We start from the raw sequence: 23,269 nt of genomic DNA on the forward strand, positions 1-23,269 counted from the left end.
TCTTATAACACCACAAATATGACAGTCTCATTGATAGCAGAAGCAGGGATTTAAACCTGCTTCAGCAAATAAATGAGACAGGGTGGAGAGACAGATTTTTCAACCATTGCTTTCCCCTTCTCTGGAACATACCCCCACTCCAAATTAAGCAAGGTGAACCATGATTTACATCAAAAAGATGTAGGACAACTAGATGGGTATCCTGAAATTTGGTAGGACTGGCCTGTTGCTCCTTGGGAGCATATCTGGTTTACTTCAAGACTTGCCCTGTTACTCAGAAGTACTTGGCCAAAAACTGTAAGTCTGCCTAAGGACATGGCCTACTGCTTCCATATTTGCTTGCAGTGCCTATGTATGTGGCCCCATCCAGGTACCCATGGGACCAGGATGGGACTGTTGAAGCTGGAGTGACAGAAGTCTCTGGGATTTTCCCATGGAGGAAGAATAAAAGAGCATAAAGTCATTGCATATGCATCTCCATATCTGCAGCTTATCTCACCTAATATTAATGACCAAGAACTTCATTTCTGAATTGTTCATTTAAATCTGCATATTATTATGTTCTTTTGCTTTCTGCATAATTGCCTCTTAGCCTAAGTATATTGTTCTCCTTCATACATTCTTGCAAAAGAATTAGCTTAATGAAATCATTTTTGTAGGGGCAAATACATGAAATGGCATGCTTTCACAAAACCAAACAGTCCTGGTATCCAAAGAGCTCTTGAAGACAAAGCAACAAAAATATCCAAGAAAAAACAACAGGAGTTCAACGCCAAACACTACTTTAATGAGTAAAATAAACGCAGCTAGCAAAGATTTTGAGTTACAAAACTCTTTCTCAATGTAATTACATTGCATTGCGTTAAGCTCCTGTTGTTTTTTCTTGGGAATGGCATACTTAGAGTGCTACAAATATCTACTGTGGCTGGGGTCAGCCTCAGAGAAGTACAGCACTGAGCATCGAACTTAGGAGGATGCTCAAAGAATAACTAAGTCATGAGAGTAAATATAACAGATTCAAGTTTGATTCCTACAGTTCAAAAGAAATCTTCTTCTTCCAGATTTTCCATGTTAGGGGTCACCACAGCAGATCACTTGTCTGCTCATGATTGGCAGTGGAGTTTTACGGTGTTGAGTTGCCAGCCTGGTGCCCAGCCTTCCACAGAAGGCACACACACGCACGCACTCACACCTAGGGCCAATTTAGAGTGTCCAGTCCACCTACAGCATGTCTTTGGGATGTGGGAGGAAACTGAAGCACCCAGTGGAAACCCACGTGACCACAGGGAGGACATGTAGGCTCCACACAGAAGACACCCCAGCCGAGGATCGAACTGAAGAACCTCTTGCTGTGATGCGGCAATGATAACCGCTGCACCGCCGCGGCCACCCCTATAGTTCAAAAGAAATAAACCATCAAAATGTAAATAAAAACATTTTCAGTACATCTTAACTCTACAGTACTAACTGGATTGCATCTTTTAGAATATTAGTAAGAGCAGTCTGTAATGCTTTCTGCTAATGGATAATTAAAAGAATCAATTCAATCATTATAAAAAAGGTGAGAGTGCAGATGGTTTACCGACTTGCAAAAACCTTTCCCTCAAAACATGTATTTGCTTTTGATAACATGCAATTCAGTTTGCAAGAGAGTTTATCCCCTTCCATGGAAGTGAATGCCTACAGCCGTCCAAATAAAGCCAAGGAGAGTCCAACATGTTGGCAACATGAGGCAGGCATTAGCAGAGCTGCCTCACAGCATTTAGTTGTCTGTTTTGGGTCACAGCTAGGGTGCCTTCTGTACAAATTATATATCCCACCCCCTTGTCTACATGAATTTTCAATAGGTGTTTAAGTTTTCTCCTACATTCCAAAACCATACCAAACAGGTGAACCAGTGAACTCTAAACTGTCCATGTGACAGAGAGAGAAATTCTGTGTGTGTGTGTGTGTGTGTGTGTGTGTGTGTGTGTGTGTGTGTGTGTGTGTGTGTGTGTCTGTGTGTGTGCGTGCGTGTGTGTGTATCTGTGTGTGTGTATGTGTATGTGTGTGTGTGTGTGTGTGTGTGTGTGTGTGTGTGTGTGTGTGTGCGTGCATGAGTATGAGTGTGTGTGGAATAGTGGACTACCATCACATCAAGAATCGTTTCTCTGCTTTACAATTCATGAGCGCTGCAACCGGCTTCAGTATCCCCATGTCTCGAAATAAGATGGTGATCAGAAAATAAATGTTTGCAATGCTATTTTAACAAGGTGCACATCCTCCTTACAGTTGTGGACCAATGCAGACATCTTCAATATCCTGAACTACCTGCGCATGTATTAATGAAATTAGTCCATTAGAATGGTTTTACGGCACATTAACTCTTAATCAGTTTGGCACGTCTAAGAATAAAGTATGAGTGTAAGAAAGGAAGTCTTTTCAGAAAACAATGTGAGGAAAAATATGTTGTATGTTAATGATTTTATTAACTACTTGGTATAATGTGAACAATTATTACTGACAAAGTCCAAAATCTGTCTAGTATGCTGGGGTGTGACCACTCGTGCTGAAACGCTGCCAACTCATTTGCTCTTGTGTCTATACAATTTTAATTAATTATATGACACTTTAATAAGAGAATGATGATTATTCAGTTACCGTATCACACAAATGTTCACTTATCTTTAAAGTACAAAACACAGCTTCTGTCATCTTTGATTATTTTAAGTCCTGAATGGAGCTAATTTGGATATCTAAAGGGGTTCTTGGCAAGAAATGTAAATATTTACTACTTTGTCAGACTGTGCATTCCAGGTTACTTTTCATGTCACACTTCTCACAGTGAATGACTGAAAATCTATGTCAACATATCTAGATTCTCAGCACTCCTGGTTAAGCAATCCTTGTTCACAGAAAGATAGGTATTGTGCAAGCCACCTGAGTACACGAGGCACATGCTAAACATGTTCATCTTGTTCAGAACTCCTAGGGAACACACTGTTCAAAGAGTTATAGGACATTTTCCTTAATTCCACTATCTAAATTCAATCAGCAGTATTAAAGAACAGTTATCATTGCAAAATAGATTTCAGTCGGTCTTCATAAAATGTTTAGTTGTCAGTAAGGTATCTAGCATTTTCAGGGTCAGCCCAAAGAGTACTGGTTCCTGTAACTCTTTGGGCTGACCCTGAAAATGGTCTATTATCCTGGTTAACAAGTGGAAATAAACAATTAAGTAGCTAGTAAATGATTGGGTGGCAAGTCTGTATCACAACAGCATTGTTATTACTAATGTGCTCGTGGAAGACAGACTTCCTATTGTTGAGATGGAATGACTTTATAGGGCAATGTCAGTATTACAGAGGATCTTCCCCCTCCCCCAATAAATGTAATGTAGATTGCTAAATGGTCTGAAGGAATTATAAAAAAACACTGCAGAAAGGCAGTTAATAATAATATGTACAGAGTGAATCAAAGGTTTAATAAGCCTGATAAACCTGACCCTGGCTTATAACAATTTCCTTTTAGTTCACTGTATATACATCTAAATCAGCAGCTGTGTCTTTGCAAACCTCTGCCCTAGCAAAGGCCACTTCATGCTTCTACAGCCTTATAACCCCCCCAGCATTTGGCAGTAGATGCATGGATTGCAACAGACCCTCCTGCCTGATGGCTTTAGGGGTGGTGAAAATTAAAACTTAGGTTACCTGAAGCCACCAGCTATTGTTTCTGGTTTCATCATAGCAAAGGTGCAGCGGTAGACGTTAGGCAACGTGTATAAACAGATCAGTTTTCCATTAGCTGGGGACTACAGCCTCAGAAGATAGCATTACAAACCCTCTGTGCTGTTGGCAGAGCACTAGGTGACCCGGGGGGGGGGGGGGGGGGGTTTGCACAGCATTTATTTTTAATTAAAATTAAACAATTACAAAAATTTAAAAATTTACACACTCACAGCACTTTTAGGGCTGAGCTGCTATTTGATTTCTCAAACACGCCAACTGGAGAACTGTTACCACCCTTTCTGAAGCACAAACCGGAGAACTGCCACCACCCGTTTTAATACACTAGACCGGGATACAATCATGCCCTAGTATGAGACGAGTGTTCCTTCAGCAGGAAGGGATGTGTGTGTAAAATGCCCTAGTTAGGAATAGCAGGTTAGTTAATTAGCTTGCTTGGCTATAGGAGACAAATACCTTAATCCTCTGTACCAGCTACCACACTGAGTTGATTGAAATGTGCTGATGTGCTGAAATGGGTACTTTTTCTTTATTGGTTTAAATATTTTGTTTCACTGCTTAATGGAAGAAAAATCTTAAAAACATCAGGGGCGCATTTTCAAGGAATATGCAGTTCAAGGGAAGAGATGTTTACTGTTGCTCATGCAAAGTCTTTTTTCAATATGCAACTTTTTTTGTTTAGCAAATGGCCATCAGTGTTGGTGCTATAGAATTTGAAGGCATTATTAGCACAACAGCAGGTAGCATACCTGTCTTTGGTGCAGAAGGCTGTAGGTTCTACTCCCACACCTTGTAGATGAATTGCTGTTACTGGACTGCACTTTGGGGGGGGGGGTGTCATTTTGATTAAAGTGTAAAATGAGGCTCTAGCTGTTTGTGTTAATGGTAGTTGATGTGATATCTTTTACCTCCACCTGAGATATCAAAAATAGTTAGAGAAGTTGACAGATACCCTGGGCAAATTTTCACTAGTAGTATAAATACCTCCAAGGGTCTCCCCTGAAAAGATGCTACTAGCCTAGTGGGAATAACCTGATCAACAAAGGATACTTAAGTTAAAAATGCTAAATTAATTCCATATCCCTGCCTTCATTTCAGTAAAGAAGAGAATAGTATGCACACTGATAGTTCTGAGCAGCATTTATGGTAATGGGGGGTGGAGACAAGTAGTGGGATACCAGAGTGGCTGTGGGGGGGGGCCTTGGTCCATTCCCTTGCCTAAGGCCCCATTTGATCATGATAAGGCTCTAGCTGTTGGTGTTGTTCACTGCTTTGCTATCTAGCTACAATCTATTACACAATTCAAGTACACACACACACACACACACACACATTTGGAACATCATCAGTTCATCTACAGCATCCCTCTGGGGTGTGGAAGGAAACCGCAGAATCTGGTGAAAAGTCACCCATATGAAGGTCATGCATAATTCTCATTGAAGGAATGCCAGCCAGGAACCAAACAGAAAGAGGCAGCAATGCTAACCCCTTCACCACTGTGCTACCCAGGTCAGATTTTGTTTTTGCATAAATGCACAAAGTTAAAATTTTATTTTATTTATTTTATTTTTATTTTACATTTGTTGACCGGGCTAGTCCATCTGGATATATGTCCATTTTCAGTAGAGGCCCGGGGAGAAAAGCTCCATAAGTTGTACAAGTTCACAAAAGGCATAAAAATATTACATGAGAAACAAAGCAATTTTAAACAGATGATTTAAAAAGATAAAATAAGATACGAGAATTTAATTTTTTTTTTTTTTTTTTTTTTTTTTTTTTTTTTGAGTGAGCATTAGTCTGGATTTGTGCAGGAGCAAAGCCAGTGTTTATTGAGATGAATTTTAAGTTGATTTTTAAAAAGTTGGAAAGAGGTTATAGAAGTGAAAATAACAATAATGACCCTGGAGCTTTGCATATATTAACCTGCTGATCCATTTAGAGTGATGTCCTTTAGGCCATAGTCAGTGACACAAATTTGTAAATGCATATGCACTTAACATATGTAAATATTTCAAAGTGCAGTCGAAGAAGGTCTTACAGCCTAACACTCCTGTTCAGTCATAAACAGGTTTTAGCTGGCTTTGCCTTTTTCCCAGTTCTGGCAATGATTTTCCATAATCGCACTTTCTTTCAACCTCTGAAATGACTTTTGGGTGATGTCCTTTGATGAGTTCTGACATTTCTGTTTTTGTTAATCAATGTCTATTAACCACCTTATGCGAGCTGGAAGGTATAAAGGGGTCTGCATTATGCAGTTTTAATGTGCAGGTGAATGGGAGTGGTGATACATAGTGCTAGTCATGGAATGCATCCCAGCCAAGCTAACCATACACTAAAATTAGTAAATGTCCATCTCCCAAACATCTTATAACATGGATGAAATGAGTACAGGTCATGTGTGATGCATTAAACGTTTGTGATCCACAACTACCGGCTGGTCAACATTCTGAAAAGATACCAATGATTTCAGAATGAATCGTTCTATCTGTTAGCTTAAAGCAATGCTCCTTAGCAACACTGTTCTCAGCTGGACAGAACATCTTTCTGATAGCCTTCACATTTTTTATTTAACATTTGAGTAAAAAAGGTTTCGTTTTGGGTGAAGTATATGAAAACTTTGAGAAGAAGTAGCCATTGGAAAATGGGCTCCCCTTTATGATGTCATCACATATAAACTCTACCACTTTGAATGGCAGAGTCGTTGAGTTTGTCCACCCTAGAGCGTTGTTATATAATGCCAAATTCATTACAAAAAAAGTTTTGAATCATCATGGATCTGACATTTACCACACAACTCTGTCAGGCTGATAATCAAGGCCCCCAAATGAAAGATGCTGCCCCAGTCAGCTATTAGGTGGTTCACTGCTGGTCCAAAACTGATGTACATTGAGGGGAATTAGTGTTGGACAATCTATGGAAGTACCATTTTAAGTACTAAAATAATTTACCACTAAGCCAGATATATTTCAGTATATTTGAATATGTTCTGGGAGTAGTTTTTTCTCATTTACCACCCACCTAAGGGTAGGACAGTATTTTTTTTCTGTTCTTTTTACTGATTTTATGGGCCAGCAATTATATTTGATGTATCTGAGGTGAATTCTTCTACTTTGTATGTCAGTCGCTTTTTGTTTAGTACTGCTCCCTATCAGGCTGTCTCTGTGCTGCACAGGGCAAAGCTCTGTCTATGACACAACAAGTTGTGGTTCAAGTAGCTACTCAAGTTCTAGAACTGGTTATAAGGGCAATAGAGTGAGAGGTCTTATCAGGTGGAGGATGAATTTGGGCTGGCTTGCTGCAACACTGCCACCTCATGGAGGGCTTCTGCTATAGCACAAGAGAATATCCCATAGAAAGGACGGGTGGTGTTACCATCTGTTTATCTTTATGCCTGATAGTCCCTGTTTGTGCAGTTATGTGTTGTGGGGGAAAATATGAAAAATGACAAATGTCCTGTCAATTTTGGAGAAAAGATTTTTACTCTTTCCACTAAAAGTTCCACAAGGAGTTGTCCTACATCTGGAAAACATTTTACTTTGTCAAAAAAGTGAAGGCAATTTCTTTGCACTATGGGTATGCTTTATCCTGCAAAAATCTTATGTTCCATAAATAAATGTCCCACAATGGTTATTTGAAAAGGTGGCAACCTTAAGGACTAACCTTAAGGCTAGGTGGCTCAGGCTTGCAAATAAATGCACTGGTTTTGTGTATGTGTGTACATGTGTGTGTGTGTGTGTGGGGGGGGGGGGGTCTGTTGGTCTAAGCAGACATGCACTGAGCCAAGCACTACCCTCTGCTTTGGGACAGATGCAACTAGGGCATAAAATACTGAGTCTTCCAAATGACAGCTTCTCAAAGAGCCAAATATTATCCCCACCAACCTACATGTAGGGGCAAAGTGGAAAGTGATGTTGAGTAGTATAGCTGGTAGCAACAGGGTAATAAAAAGCTTATGATCAGTAACTCAGGAAATCCAAAGACGTAGAAAAATAAAGGGTTTTCTACATCACAACTCTGGGGTCCAAGATGCAATCCTTTCTTCCAGTAACTGTTTGTGTGAAGTTTGAATTTCATCTCTGTGCCCATGTGTGTTTTCTAGCTTCCACCTGCCTTTCAAAAATATATTGGTGATCTACTCTAAACTATCACCTGGTAGTACATATTTATGAAAAGGCCTCAGAAAACAGAACAATTTGATTAGCTAACAGAGATATGCAAAATGTGCTCAATGCACACCTAGGTTAATAGGTAATCACTAGAAATGCATCAAGGAAACCATTGGGGAAACTAGCCCAACTTCCCCAGTGCAGTGTCTGGCTAAATGACTTGCCCAGAGTCACACAAGAGGCACGTGGAAGCTGAGAGAATCAGCCATGGACCATAGGAAGTAGCTTGTTACCAGCTAATACCCACAATTCTCTGCAATAACTATGGTACTCATAATTAGTCCCCCACAAAATAACTGCAGACCAAAAAATGTCATTTTAGGGTTGCCACCTTTTTGAGTGCCTAACGTGGGATATTTTTATGGAAATGTAAGATTTTGCATGACAATCTATACCTATAACTAATGCAAAGTACTAGACTTCACTTTGTTCCAAAATCACAGCTCTTGTTTTCAGAATTTGAGTTGATTTTTGTTTCATATAACATTAAAGTGTTCCAAATACAAAATAAATGTTTTATGCAACCTTAGCTGCTCACACTGTAGTCAATTGAATGCCTACCTAAAATGTACTTACTATAAATAGTATGATTTGCATTTATAATTGTAAACAATATACAATATATTGTCTCTACTTTGTTACTGCACATACTACAACCTGTGTATTATTTAGTTTATATATAATTTTCTATGTGTCTTGCACCATAGTGCCTGGATCATGGCTGAAAGGGGTCTGTCGACCAGTCGACTTACCTCCTTATTAAATTGAAATAAATAAAAATAAGAAACATCTTTTGCCTTAATATCTTAGGACAGTTGACATTTTTTTCATGTTTTTTTCCATAGGACGTAAGTGTACAAATAAGGACTGTCATGTGAACTGGGAACAGGTGGCAGCCCTACGCAATTTCCTTGTTGCAATAACACTTCCTGGTTTATGCATTAAATAAGTATTTCTCCACATCCAGGCTTGTAAAGTACTAATATTTGTTCGACATTCCAGCATGTTATTACTTACATATTATGACAAGGCTGCAGTTTGTTTTGTTGTATTAACTTGGTTCACACAGTAAGCCCTCTAAGATGCTGACAAACCACCCTGAGGCAAAATCTTCCAAATAACTAAACACTTTTATTACATCATAATTTTGCTTTAAGAAAAGAACATAATGTCAAGAGTTATTTTCTCTACAATGGAAAAGAAACATAAAAGACATCTGCAAATGGCCCTGAGTTTTAGTACTGACTATCCTTGCAGCCAATGCTACAGTTCAATTTGCCTCAATTCGTTCAAATGTTGTTAGAGTTCAGTATCTTATTCAAAATACAATGCCTTTGGTAAATTGTAAACCATTAACAGATCAATACAGAGTTTCTATTTTCAGTTCCCATTCACTGTTGAGCTCTGGACGTCTTAGCAAGTTCAGCAAAACCTTTTATTTTACCAGAGTTCATATTCTTGCTAGGATTTCCAACTACTATTCTGCTCAAATGCAGACTTCTTTAGGGTTTTAGGTCAGGCAGACTGGGGCAGTTATTACCAGTGAGCTACCCGTAAAGCACCTGCATTCCTTTGCCTCATTTTGATCCAGGATCACAACAAACCTCTCACTGTTTCACCTCTCTCCACATGCCAAATACCTCTTCCAGCTGGGATTCTGGGGACTGACTGATAAGTGCCAATTTGGGGATACAAGAGAAAGCTTTATTTTATTTTATTTGTACCTATTTGTTGACTGGGTAAGCCCATGGATAAATTGTCCCTCTTCAGGGGTGATCTAAGAACAATGGCTGGTTAAATTATTAGCTCAGAGTTACAAAGTAGGCAAATGTAGATGGAAGGACTCAAACCCTTGGCACAGGACTGCAGCTCATTAACAGTTCCAACTTTAAGTCCACATTGTTCAGTGCTGCTATATATCGAACCACAAGTAACTTGGTGGATCAATGATTATTTCTGCCTTACAGTCCTAGAGTTAAGTTTAATATATCAGTTAGGACAAATGTTCTGATATGACTTCCATTTATCAAAACCTAAATTTTTCACTGCAAAGTCTGAGACAGACAAGTCCACTCACCTAGTTAACAAGTAAATAATATAAATAAATAAATGTAATTAAAATAAAAACCCAGCCTGATATGAAACGGTACAGGGAAAAGTCTGAAAACCAAAAGCCACTGGATAATATTTATTTTTTTATCTCAGTGCTGGACAAGCCATTGTAAAAAGCATGGTCAGTGGCAAGAGAGGAAGTCTGACCAAGGATGAAAGATTGGACATCCACATTCTCCATGTCCTACTTAATGACCAAGAGGATATTGTTTCTCTGCCTTAGAGAGCTTTCAAATTTCTCCAGGTTCCTCACTTCTCACTGTTCATAGGTTCATAGGTTCATAGGTTAATTCATAGGTTAGTACTAATCACTTTCTTTTTGTGACAATACATCCTCCTCCACTGACCAGTGTCAGACATCTGTCTTGGAAATAAGTTCCTGTTTGAAATTAGGTGTGACCAGGACTGGGTGTGCACAAAGAAATGCTTTTCAACAAAGACAATGCCCAATATATCACAGCCAAGATGGCATAACAAAGTATAAATCCACTATTCATAGTTTCATAGTATAGTACTAGGCTATCTGCCCTGGGGCGGGCATTTGTAAGTCTAGCCACAGTGATGTGGCTTTTGCCAACCTATGAAATGGTACAAAAAATGTACAGAATAAATTTAGAATACTGTGCCTCTGTCTAGTAGTGACACAATGACGGTCCCCTTATATAATAGAATTAGTTTACTGTGCCCCTGTCTAGCAGTGACACAGATGTGACCCCTGGGGTAAACTTACAATCTCCCATCCACTCATCAAGATTTCTCTTGAAGAGAGTCAGTGAGGGGCTCTGCCTAATACAAACTGGGATCCTGTTCCAAAGCATGGGAAGCCTCTGGGTTATGAATCTATCCCTCCAGCATGTCCTATTCATACTTGTGCCGAGGTTTAAGTCTTTAGCTCTCGTGGTCCTGATGGATTTGGATTTTTGAGGTGGAGCATGTCCATCAGATCCTGATTGGACATGGCCTTGTACGTCAGGCAGAGATCACCTCTGAGCAGGCGGTATGCTACTGAATAGAGCTGAAGTTTCTTTAGTCTGGCAGAATAAGACATATGTTGGAGACCCTTGATCCTCTTGGTGAGGTACTTTTGTGGTCTCTCCAGCTGTTGCAAATGCCGGGTGAGGTACATACCAAATGGGGCATTGTACTCAATCATGGGTCTGATGAGGGAGGAGTATAGGGGTACAATGACATCCTTGGATCTGGATGTGAATCCCTTCATGATGAGGTGTGCAAGGTAGAATGTTTTTCTAACCACTTTGGCAACGTGGGTGTCAAATGAGAGGTCGCTGTCGACTTGGGTCCCTTTTCCGTACTCAGTGGGTTGCTGTCTATGTGATAATTTGTGGGTACTTTGTTTTTCCCAAAGGGGATGACTATACATTTTTTGGCATTGTATTGTAACTGATCAGTCTCAATAAGGCCTATACTTTGGGTCTTGGTCACTGAATGAAGACAGGCTCGGAAGGTCTCCTCCCCTTTTCTAACAGAGGCTATAACTATCTGAAAAGTATCCAAGATGTATATAATGTCACTACCTGCTACTGCTGTAAGAACTGTCTTCTAGAAGCATCATTATACAAGATTATTGGTCTTGTCTACCACTTGACCAGTTTAGTCTGTTCTAGTCTTTTTACAGTTATGAATGTCTGTTACTATTGTTTTTCTTTATTGTTTTATACAATTTTCTTTCTACTAACAAATAGTTTACTAACAATAGAGCTTTTCTCCCAGGGCATCCACTGAAAAAGGGTTTTATGCCCAGTCGGACTCTCCAGGTAAACAAATGTAAAATAAATAAAATAAATAGTTGGCCTCTTCTCAACCAGTAGCTTACTAGCACAAATGAGTGGACTGCATGCTAAAAAAGTCTGTCTACTGTGTGAAAGGTCATCTCATTAGGGGAGGGCCAGGAAACTGCCATTATCTTCGAGTGGATCCATGGTCAGGTGGCACCCGGCAAAATACCATCAGACCATGGCATGTGGTAGGCACTGAGCTGGGAAATGGAACTTAACAGCCTAAAATCATTGCAGAAATGACTGTATCTGTCCAGCTTGGGACCACAAAAGTTGTGTTAATATATCTGCTATACAACTCTTCAGTCACTCCTAAAGTCAAGATTTTTTTTACCTCTATGGCAACATCTTTACATGTTCACAGGAAATTACTAGGTTAATACCCAGGAGTGGGGGGACTTTTGAAGCCTAGCTATGCTTCGTAAAGGTGAGAATCTGACCCTTCACCTTGTATCTGCAGGGTACACTCCTTAAGCATTATCAAGAATTCTGAAAAGGATTCACTGTTGTGCCTGGCTCTGTCAGTGTCATGATTTATGTCATGACTTGTCAAGCTGATTCATCCTGTCTATCTTAGATGGTGGTATTGATGAAGTATGAATCCTAGCAGTGCCCACAAAAATGTGATAGAGGGGGGGGGGGGGTCACTGCCTACAAAATGTGAAGGTTAGCCTAGATGAGATTTGAATCCCACTAGTTGCCTATGAATTCTCCAACCTACAAACTTTCAAAGCTAGTCGTGTCATTGCCATTAATGTTTGACTGCCAAGGCTTGAATATGCACTACCTAAAATTAACCCCCATTGACAGGTCACAATAGCACTATACTCCAAATTATGGAAAATACGATACTTCAGTTCATTGACTTGGCTAGCCCTACTGAACATACATGTAACACTACACCTAAAGCCAAATGACTACCAATCCCAGCTATATTCTCCTGTCCACTTAACACACCAACCTTCTGAATCCTCAGTGACAGGTACTGCCCACCATGGGCCAACATGCTAATTCTGCATGAATCCACCTTAGCTTTATGTAGTTGTACAGAAATTAAGCTAAATACACCTGCCTTCTCCATGGTTACTTCCAAAAAAATTGTTCTTCAATCTTGAATATGCCACTTGGAATAGACTATCTACTCAGGTGACTTCCTTCCAAGAGCTTTTACAATTTAACAGACTCCTAACGGAGCCCATTTATAAATGTTCCTGCTTTAACCCATCAGAGAGTGCTGACTTAATAGTTAAGGTTTTTACCTTACCAATACAAAATAAGGGGTTTGATTCTAACCTCTGGATACTGGCTAGGCTTGTAATAGTCTTTAGACTGATAGCCTAGTATTTATCTATGAACCTAAAGACAATGGTTAACTACAGTAATGTATGTCAATACCATTAGCTGTTTAAAAAATCTTCTTACTTATTAACATGCAGAAAGCTTAACATTCCTGTATATGTCTGCTAACTTATACCTTATATTTATCTTAGACATATAGCCTTTGTTAGCATTTGTAGTGTAGAAAAGAGGTAGAGGAAAATAGATTAGGTAAATATAAACCTATAAAAGGTGTAGAATTAATTGTAAATAATGTCAATTTGCCATCTTTTAATAAGCAGAATAAAACTAATGTAGTCAATGATGGACAGTACAATTCAGCATTAGTGATGGAGTTTAATAATTTGAATATTAAAGTAAGAAAGATTTTCCAGAAAGAATGGAGCAATTTTGTTTCATACACTGACATCTTGAATAACAAGAAAGAGATGCCTAAGGTTGTATACAAAAATGGTAGAAGTATTAAAAATTTGTTGGAAAATAATAAAATAGGTAATAGTAATGAAATTTTTACGAAAATGTCACTATATGATAAAAATAGAAAATATGGAACATATCAATGTGGACACTGTAATCAGTGCCCACACATTAGTAATAAGATGGAAATATTGGTACCAACAAGGGACATTAATATAACTGCCTCTGGATATTTTAATTGTGATACACAGGGAGTGGTGTATTTGGCTACGTGTTTGGAATGTAAGTCATATTATGTGGGGAAGACTGAGAGGGCATTAAAAAAGAGAATTTATGAGCATATTTACGAGATATCTAAGAGAAAAGAAACAAATGCTCTATTCAAACACACGTTAGATTGTAATAATGCCAAATTCAGCTTCTTTGTATTGGAACAGGTCAAAAGAGAAATAAGAGGGGGCCCTTGGGAAGAAAAATTAGAATTTAAGGAGCTTTGGTGGCAAATTTTATTAGATGCTACTAATTTCCCAGGGCTTAATGACCACATTTCCCTAACCTCAGTGTTAAAACTAAGAGCAGCTAAGATTTAGCTTTATTTGTAATTGCTCTTTTAGGTCAGCAGATGGTGCTAGTAGGCTAGGAATGAATTTTTCATGAAACAAAGAATACAAAAGGTTTTAAAAGGCATAAATATTTAGTAGTTTTTATTATATTTGTATTTATTTATTTAATGTGGTTTTACATAAATTATTGAGTGATCATGAATTTTAAACTAATGAAGAAGGGAGTTTTTTTAAAATCAAATATCGAAATGTGTTTTAACAGTTGTAAATGGCAACTTCAAATGAGCCTTGTAAACAGATGTTTTTAATGTTAATCATGAACTTAATGAATTTTATTGGTCGGCACAGACCACATGTGAGTATATTAGGTGATTTTAAATTACATTTGTTAGTCTGAAGAAGTCTTACATGTTTGTGGAGACAACGCATTGGTGGATGTTAACAGCGTTTACGTTTTGCAGTGATTTGTTTTCTGTGCTTGCAATAAAGTGTGTTGGTCATCGCTGGTGAACTGCTTCCGTGGTTATTGGATTTATTGGCTTTGTATTTCGAATTTGGCGCCTTTTTGCGGTTGTTTGGTACGGCGCTTCATCATGGACAGCAGTGCTACGGCTTTGAACCGGGAGGACTTGGGACAGTCCCGAAAACTTATAGGTCAGTTAACTGAGTTAATTGAGTTACTCACCCCACTTTGTTCGGCTTTAGTTGCTACAAAAAGAAGCCAAGAAGCGGATGGTACGTCCGAATGGACCGAGGAGGCAGGGCGTTCCAAAAGTAAGAGGAAAAGACATAATCTTGAAAGGAGCCCTGGGCGGAGGAAGCGGAACCGAATGGTAGCAACTTCGATCCTGCAAACACGCCAATGGTTCTACAAAGATTAGGAGAATGTATGGGTAGCAACGAGTCGGCTTTAACTGACCGGAATTGCAAGAGCAATTGCTCAGGTTTAAAAGCCTCAGGTACTGTTCCTCCCATTACTGACAATTTTGATATGTTAGAATGGCTTAAAAATCCTATGGACACTAAATTATACAGAGCAGAAGAGGGTGCACCAGTGGATGGTGACTCTTATGCTATGAAAATTAATAAATTGTCTGGCATGATGTATAGATATAAATCAATGAACATAGAAAATTGTTATCTCAAGGAATGTATCAAACAAAAAATAGTACCAAAGGGTTTAAGGGTCTGGAAATACCCTAATAATGTAGAAACTGGTACATTGTTTCATACTGAACTTGTGAATGTGTTTAATGAATGTGGTATTAGTATATTGAGGCTCATTATAAAAGAAAATAATAGGAAATTAGAAAGTTTGGAAGAAGAAATTAGAGTCCTGGATGATTTTATTAAGAAGGATATGCTGTTTGAAGTCAAAAAGAAAAGGAAAAATATTTAAATATGGGCTCAGAAGTGGATGCTAAATGTTCTATTTTAGAACAAAGAAAAGTTAAGAAATTAAGGAGAGATATTGAGGAATACCAGAATGATATCAGTTACCCTAAGCCACCTGCTATAAAATGGGAACACAATAGCAGAATCGGCTATAAGAAGAGTAACATTAGGTATGACTCTAGTAATATTCCTGAGGAAGAAGAAGGGTGGATTAATTACGATACTGAATTTCCACCATTAAATAGAACGAAGCACCATGGAAATGACAATAGATATCAAAATTTTCAATGGAGGGGAGGGAGAAGGGAGGGAGATATTAAATGTAGTTACTAATACCCTTGGACCCACCCACATTTTTTCCCCTGAGGAGATGGAAATTATGACACAACAAGTGAGCCCTGATATCAGCTTGACAGTGGAGGACGAGTTAAGCACAGGTATCCTATGTACAGGAACTACATATTCACTTAATAATTTTTCCATTTACAATTTTAGTAATATTAGCATTAATAAAACACATTTTGATATTTTAAGTAAGGGGTTTAAATTCATTCCTAACACGAAAGGTGACCTGGTTCAGTCCTTAATAGATATAAAGTTGTTCCTAAGGAAAGTGAATCTTTGTGTTACACTTCCCCCTAAGGTGTTGGATGAAAACCGCCAGGAAAATATACTCATCAGGAGAAGTACATATAATCCCCCCTATCACCCCCAGATTAGAAACCTTGACCTGATATTAGAGAAGAAAATTAGAGAAGAATTTAAATTTGTGGAGAAAGAATATAATATCACAAAAGAAGAATATAATATATTAAATGAGTTAAGGTTCAATAATCAAGTCAGGATTATGAAACCTGACAAAGGGGGAGGGGTGGTTATAATGGAAAACATTATCTACGATGGTAAAATGCATAGTATCTTAGGTGATAGTAACAAATATAGAATAGTTTCTTTAAATGAAGTACAATTAGCCTACCAAAAAATAGATAACATTTTAGACAATTTGCTACTGGAAGGCATAATAGATGTTAAATTACATCAGTTTTTGTATGTACCTAAACCAAGGATACCCATTATTTTTGGGATACCAAAGGTACACAAGAATGTTAGTGACCCACCGTTAAGACCGATAGTCTCAGCGGACGGTTCCAAGACTACCAGCTTGGCCAAATATGTGGATATAATAGCAAAACATATTTGGGCCATGAACAAATATATATTAAAGGATTCTTGGGACCTATTGAGGGACATTAAGTCAGATTTATTCTCAAATGATCTCATTTTTGTGACAATTGATGTCATTGATTTATTTTCATGTATACCCCACCATGAAGGTATGAGATCATTTGAGGATATGATTTTTCTCGACAAAAAGTTGTCACATTTGGAGAAAAATGCAGTGGTAGCATTGGTGGATGTTGTACTAAAGAATAACTTTATGGTTTTTAATGATGAGTATTACCAGCAAATTAGTGGAGTAGCAATGGGTGCGGCTTGCGCACCCACATATGCTAACATTGTGTTAGCAGCTTGGGAGTCCAATTTTGTTCACAATTCAGAATATACTCAATATTGGACCCTTTACAGGCGGTTTCTAGATGACATAGTTATTTTTTGGATTGGGGGTAGTGAAAAACTATCGGAATTTATGAATTATCTACAGAATACTACTAATTTTTTAAAATTCACGTTCACTACGTCCGTAGATAGGTTACAATATTTGGACGTTGAAATATACAAGAACGTGAATAATAGGGATTTTGAAACCAAGGTTTTTAGGAAAAACACCTTCTGCAATTCCTATTTACATTTCACTAGCGCGCACCCCCCACATTGTAAAAAGAATATTGTCAAGGGACAATTCGTGAGGGGGTGTCGTATGACTAGTAAAGACGATGACTTTATTAAGGAATGTAACACACTGGAGGGAATGTTTTTAGCCAGGGCTACCCTTATGAATTTGTTTCAAGAACTAGAAAAGAGGTAGAGGAAAATAGATTAGGTAAATATAAACCTATAAAAGGTGTAGAATTAATTGTAAATAATGTCAATTTGCCATCTTTTAATAAGCAGAATAAAACTAATGTAGTCAATGATGGACAGTACAATTCAGCATTAGTGATGGAGTTTAATAATTTGAATATTAAAGTAAGAAAGATTTTCCAGAAAGAATGGAGCAATTTTGTTTCATACACTGACATCTTGAATAACAAGAAAGAGATGCCTAAGGTTGTATACAAAAATGGTAGAAGTATTAAAAATTTGTTGGAAAATAATAAAATAGGTAATAGTAATGAAATTTTTACGAAAATGTCACTATATGATAAAAATAGAAAATATGGAACATATCAATGTGGACACTGTAATCAGTGCCCACACATTAGTAATAAGATGGAAATATTGGTACCAACAAGGGACATTAATATAACTGCCTCTGGATATTTTAATTGTGATACACAGGGAGTGGTGTATTTGGCTACGTGTTTGGAATGTAAGTCATATTATGTGGGGAAGACTGAGAGGGCATTAAAAAAGAGAATTTATGAGCATATTTACGAGATATCTAAGAGAAAAGAAACAAATGCTCTATTCAAACACACGTTAGATTGTAATAATGCCAAATTCAGCTTCTTTGTATTGGAACAGGTCAAAAGAGAAATAAGAGGGGGCCCTTGGGAAGAAAAATTAGAATTTAAGGAGCTTTGGTGGCAAATTTTATTAGATGCTACTAATTTCCCAGGGCTTAATGACCACATTTCCCTAACCTCAGTGTTAAAACTAAGAGCAGCTAAGATTTAGCTTTATTTGTAATTGCTCTTTTAGGTCAGCAGATGGTGCTAGTAGGCTAGGAATGAATTTTTCATGAAACAAAGAATACAAAAGGTTTTAAAAGGCATAAATATTTAGTAGTTTTATTATATTTGTATTTATTTATTTAATGTGGTTTTACATAAATTATTGAGTGATCATGAATTTTAAACTAATGAAGAAGGGAGTTTTTTTAAAATCAAATATCGAAATGTGTTTTAACAGTTGTAAATGGCAACTTCAAATGAGCCTTGTAAACAGATGTTTTAATGTTAATCATGAACTTAATGAATTTTATTGGTCGGCACAGACCACATGTGAGTATATTAGGTGATTTTAAATTACATTTGTTAGTCTGAAGAAGTCTTACATGTTTGTGTTGACGAAAGCCCATTGGTGGATGTTAACAGCGTTTACGTTTTGCAGTGATTTGTTTTCTGTGCTTGCAATAAAGTGTGTTGGTCATCGCTGGTGAACTGCTTCCGTGGTTATTGGATTTATTGGCTTTGTATTTCAATTTGGCGCCTTTTTGTGTTTGTTTGATGTACGGGCTTCATCATGGACAGCAGTGCTACGGCTTTGAACCGGGAGGACTTGGGACAGTCGAAAACTTATAGGTCAGTTAACTGAGTTAATTGAGTTACTCACCCCACTTTGTTCGGCTTTAGTTGCTACAAAAGAAGCCAAGAAGCGGATGGTACGTCCGAATGGACCGAGGAGGCAGGCGTTCCAAAAGTAAGAGGAAAAGACATAATCTTGAAAGGAGCCCTGGGACGGAGGAAGCGGAACCGAATGGTAGCAACTTCGATCCTGCAAACACGCCAATGGTTCTACAAAGATTAGGAGAATGTATGGGTAGCAAGAGTCGGGTTTAACTGACCGAATTGCAAGAGCAATTGCTCAGGTTTAAAAGCCTCAGGTACTGTTCCTCCCATTACTGACAATTTTGATATGTTAGAATGGCTTAAAAATCCTATGGACACTAAATTATACAGAGCAGAAGAGGGTGCACCAGTGGATGGTGACTCTTATGCTATGAAAATTAATAAATTGTCTGGCATGATGTATAGATATAAATCAATGAACATAGAAAATTGTTATCTCAAGGAATGTATCAAACAAAAAAATAGTACCAAAGGGTTTAAGGGTCTGGAAATACCCTAATAATGTAGAAACTGGTACATTGTTTCATACTGAACTTGTGAATGTGTTTAATGAATGTGGTATTAGTATATTGAGGCTCATTATAAAAGAAAATAATAGGAAATTAGAAAGTTTGGAAGAAGAAATTAGAGTCCTGGATGATTTTATTAAGAAGGATATGCTGTTTGAAGTCAAAAAAGAAAAGGAAAAATATTTAAATATGGGCTCAGAAGTGGATGCTAAATGTTCTATTTTAGAACAAAGAAAAGTTAAGAAATTAAGGAGAGATATTGAGGAATACCAGAATGATATCAGTTACCCTAAGCCACCTGCTATAAAATGGGAACACAATAGCAGAATCGGCTATAAGAAGAGTAACATTAGGTATGACTCTAGTAATATTCCTGAGGAAGAAGAAGGGTGGATTAATTACGATACTGAATTTCCACCATTAAATAGAACGAAGCACCATGGAAATGACAATAGATATCAAAATTTTCAATGGAGGGGAGGGAGAAGGGAGAGGAGATATTAAATGTAGTTACTAATACCCTTGGACCCACCCACATTTTCCCTGAGGAGATGGAAATTATGACACAACAAGTGAGCCCTGATATCAGCTTGACAGTGGAGGACGAGTTAAGCACAGGTATCCTATGTACAGGAACTACATATTCACTTAATAATTTTTCCATTTACAATTTTAGTAATATTAGCATTAATAAAACACATTTTGATATTTTAAGTAAGGGGTTTAAATTCATTCCTAACACGAAGGTGACCTGGTTCAGTCCTTAATAGATATAAAGTTGTTCCTAAGGAAAGTGAATCTTTGTGTTACACTTCCCCCTAAGGTGTTGGATGAAAACCGCCAGGAAAATATACTCATCAGGAGAAGTACATATAATCCCCCCTATCACCACCAGATTAGAAACCTTGACCTGATATTAGAGAAGAAAATTAGAGAAGAATTTAAATTTGTGGAGAAAGAATATAATATCACAAAAGAAGAATATAATATATTAAATGAGTTAAGGTTCAATAATCAAGTCAGGATTATGAAACCTGACAAAGGGGGAGGGGTGGTTATAATGGAAAACATTATCTACGATGGTAAAATGCATAGTATCTTAGGTGATAGTAACAAATATAGAATAGTTTCTTTAAATGAAGTACAATTAGCCTACCAAAAAATAGATAACATTTTAGACAATTTGCTACTGGAAGGCATAATAGATGTTAAATTACATCAGTTTTTGTATGTACCTAAACCAAGGATACCCATTATTTTTGGGATACCAAAGGTACACAAGAATGTTAGTGACCCACCGTTAAGACCGATAGTCTCAGCGGACGGTTCCAAGACTACCAGCTTGGCCAAATATGTGGATATAATAGCAAAACATATTTGGGCCATGAACAAATATATATTAAAGGATTCTTGGGACCTATTGAGGGACATTAAGTCAGATTTATTCTCAAATGATCTCATTTTTGTGACAATTGATGTCATTGATTTATTTTCATGTATACCCCACCATGAAGGTATGAGATCATTTGAGGATATGATTTTTCTCGACAAAAAGTTGTCACATTTGGAGAAAAATGCAGTGGTAGCATTGGTGGATGTTGTACTAAAGAATAACTTTATGGTTTTTAATGATGAGTATTACCAGCAAATTAGTGGAGTAGCAATGGGTGCGGCTTGCACCCACATATGCTAACATTGTGTTAGCAGCCTGGGAGTGCAATTTTGTTCACAATTCAGAATATACTCAATATTGGACCCTTTACAGGCGGTTTCTAGATGACATAGTTATTTTTTGGATTGGGGGTAGTGAAAAACTATCGGAATTTATGAATTATCTACAGAATACTACTAATTTTTTAAAATTCACGTTCACTACGTCCGTAGATAGGTTACAATATTTGGACGTTGAAATATACAAGAACGTGAATAATAGGGATTTTGAAACCAAGGTTTTTAGGAAAAACACCTTCTGCAATTCCTATTTACATTTCACTAGCGCACCCCACATTGTAAAAGAATATTGTCAAGGGACAATTCGTGAGGGGGTGTCGTATGACTAGTAAAGACGATGACTTTATTAAGGAATGTAACACACTGGAGGGAATGTTTTTAGCCAGGGGCTACCCTTATGAATTTGTTTCAAGAACTAGAAAAGAGGTAGAGGAAAATAGATTAGGTAAATATAAACCTATAAAAGGTGTAGAATTAATTGTAAATAATGTCAATTTGCCATCTTTTAATAAGCAGAATAAAACTAATGCAGTCAATGATGGACAGTACAATTCAGCATTAGTGATGGAGTTTAATAATTTGAATATTAAAGTAAGAAAGATTTTCCAGAAAGAATGGAGCAATTTTGTTTCATACACTGACATCTTGAATAACAAGAAAGAGATGCCTAAGGTTGTATACAAAAATGGTAGAAGTATTAAAATTTGTTGGAAAATAATAAAATAGGTAATAGTAATGAAATTTTTACGAAAATGTCACTATATGATAAAAATAGAAAATATGGAACATATCAATGTGGACACTGTAATCAGTGCCCACACATTAGTAATAAGATGGAAATATTGGTACCAACAAGGGACATTAATATAACTGCCTCTGGATATTTTAATTGTGATACACAGGGAGTGGTGTATTTGGCTACGTGTTTGGAATGTAAGTCATATTATGTGGGGAAGACTGAGAGGGCATTAAAAAAGAGAATTTATGAGCATATTTACGAGATATCTAAGAGAAAAGAAACAAATGCTCTATTCAAACACACGTTAGATTGTAATAATGCCAAATTCAGCTTCTTTGTATTGGAACAGGTCAAAAGAGAAATAAGAGGGGGCCCTTGGGAAGAAAAATTAGAATTTAAGGAGCTTTGGTGGCAAATTTTATTAGATGCTACTAATTTCCCAGGGCTTAATGACCACATTTCCCTAACCTCAGTGTTAAAACTAAGAGCAGCTAAGATTTAGCTTTATTTGTAATTGCTCTTTTAGGTCAGCAGATGGTGCTAGTAGGCTAGGAATAAATTTTTCATGAAACAAAGAATACAAAAGGTTTTAAAAGGCATAAATATTTAGTAGTTTTTATTATATTTGTATTTATTTATTTAATGTGGTTTTAAATAAATTATTGAGTGATCATGAATTTTAAACTAATGAAGAAGGGAGTTTTTTTAAAATCAAATATCGAAATGTGTTTTAACAGTTGTAAATGGCAACTTCAAATGAGCCTTGTAAACAGATGTTTTTAATGTTAATCATGAACTTAATGAATTTTATTGGTCGGCACAGACCACATGTGAGTATATTAGGTGATTTTAAATTACATTTGTTAGTCTGAAGAAGTCTTACATGTTTGTGGAGACGAAAACGCATTGGTGGATGTTAACAGCGTTTACGTTTTGCAGTGATTTGTTTTCTGTGCTTGCAATAAAGTGTGTTGGTCATCGCTGGTGAACTGCTTCCGTGGTTATTGGATTTATTAGCATTTGTAGTAAGACAGGAGTCCTCGGGGACTATGATGTTTGCAGATGACATTGTGATCTGTAGTGAGAGTAGGGAATGGGTGGAGGAGACCTTGGAGAGGTGGAGAGATGCTTTAAAGAGAAGAGGAATGAAGGTCAGCAGGACTAAGACAGAATATATGTGTGTGAATGAGAGGGAGGACAGAGGAAAGGTGAGGATGCAGGGAGTAGAGGTGGCGAAGGTGGATGAGTTTACATACTTGGGATCAACAGTTCAGAGTAATGGTGAGTGTGGAAGAGAGGTGAAGA

Source organism: Protopterus annectens, chromosome 2.part1, assembly GCF_019279795.1.
Source record: "Protopterus annectens isolate FY-2018-M chromosome 2.part1, PAN1.0, whole genome shotgun sequence".
Taxonomy (NCBI): Eukaryota; Metazoa; Chordata; order Ceratodontiformes; family Protopteridae; genus Protopterus; species Protopterus annectens.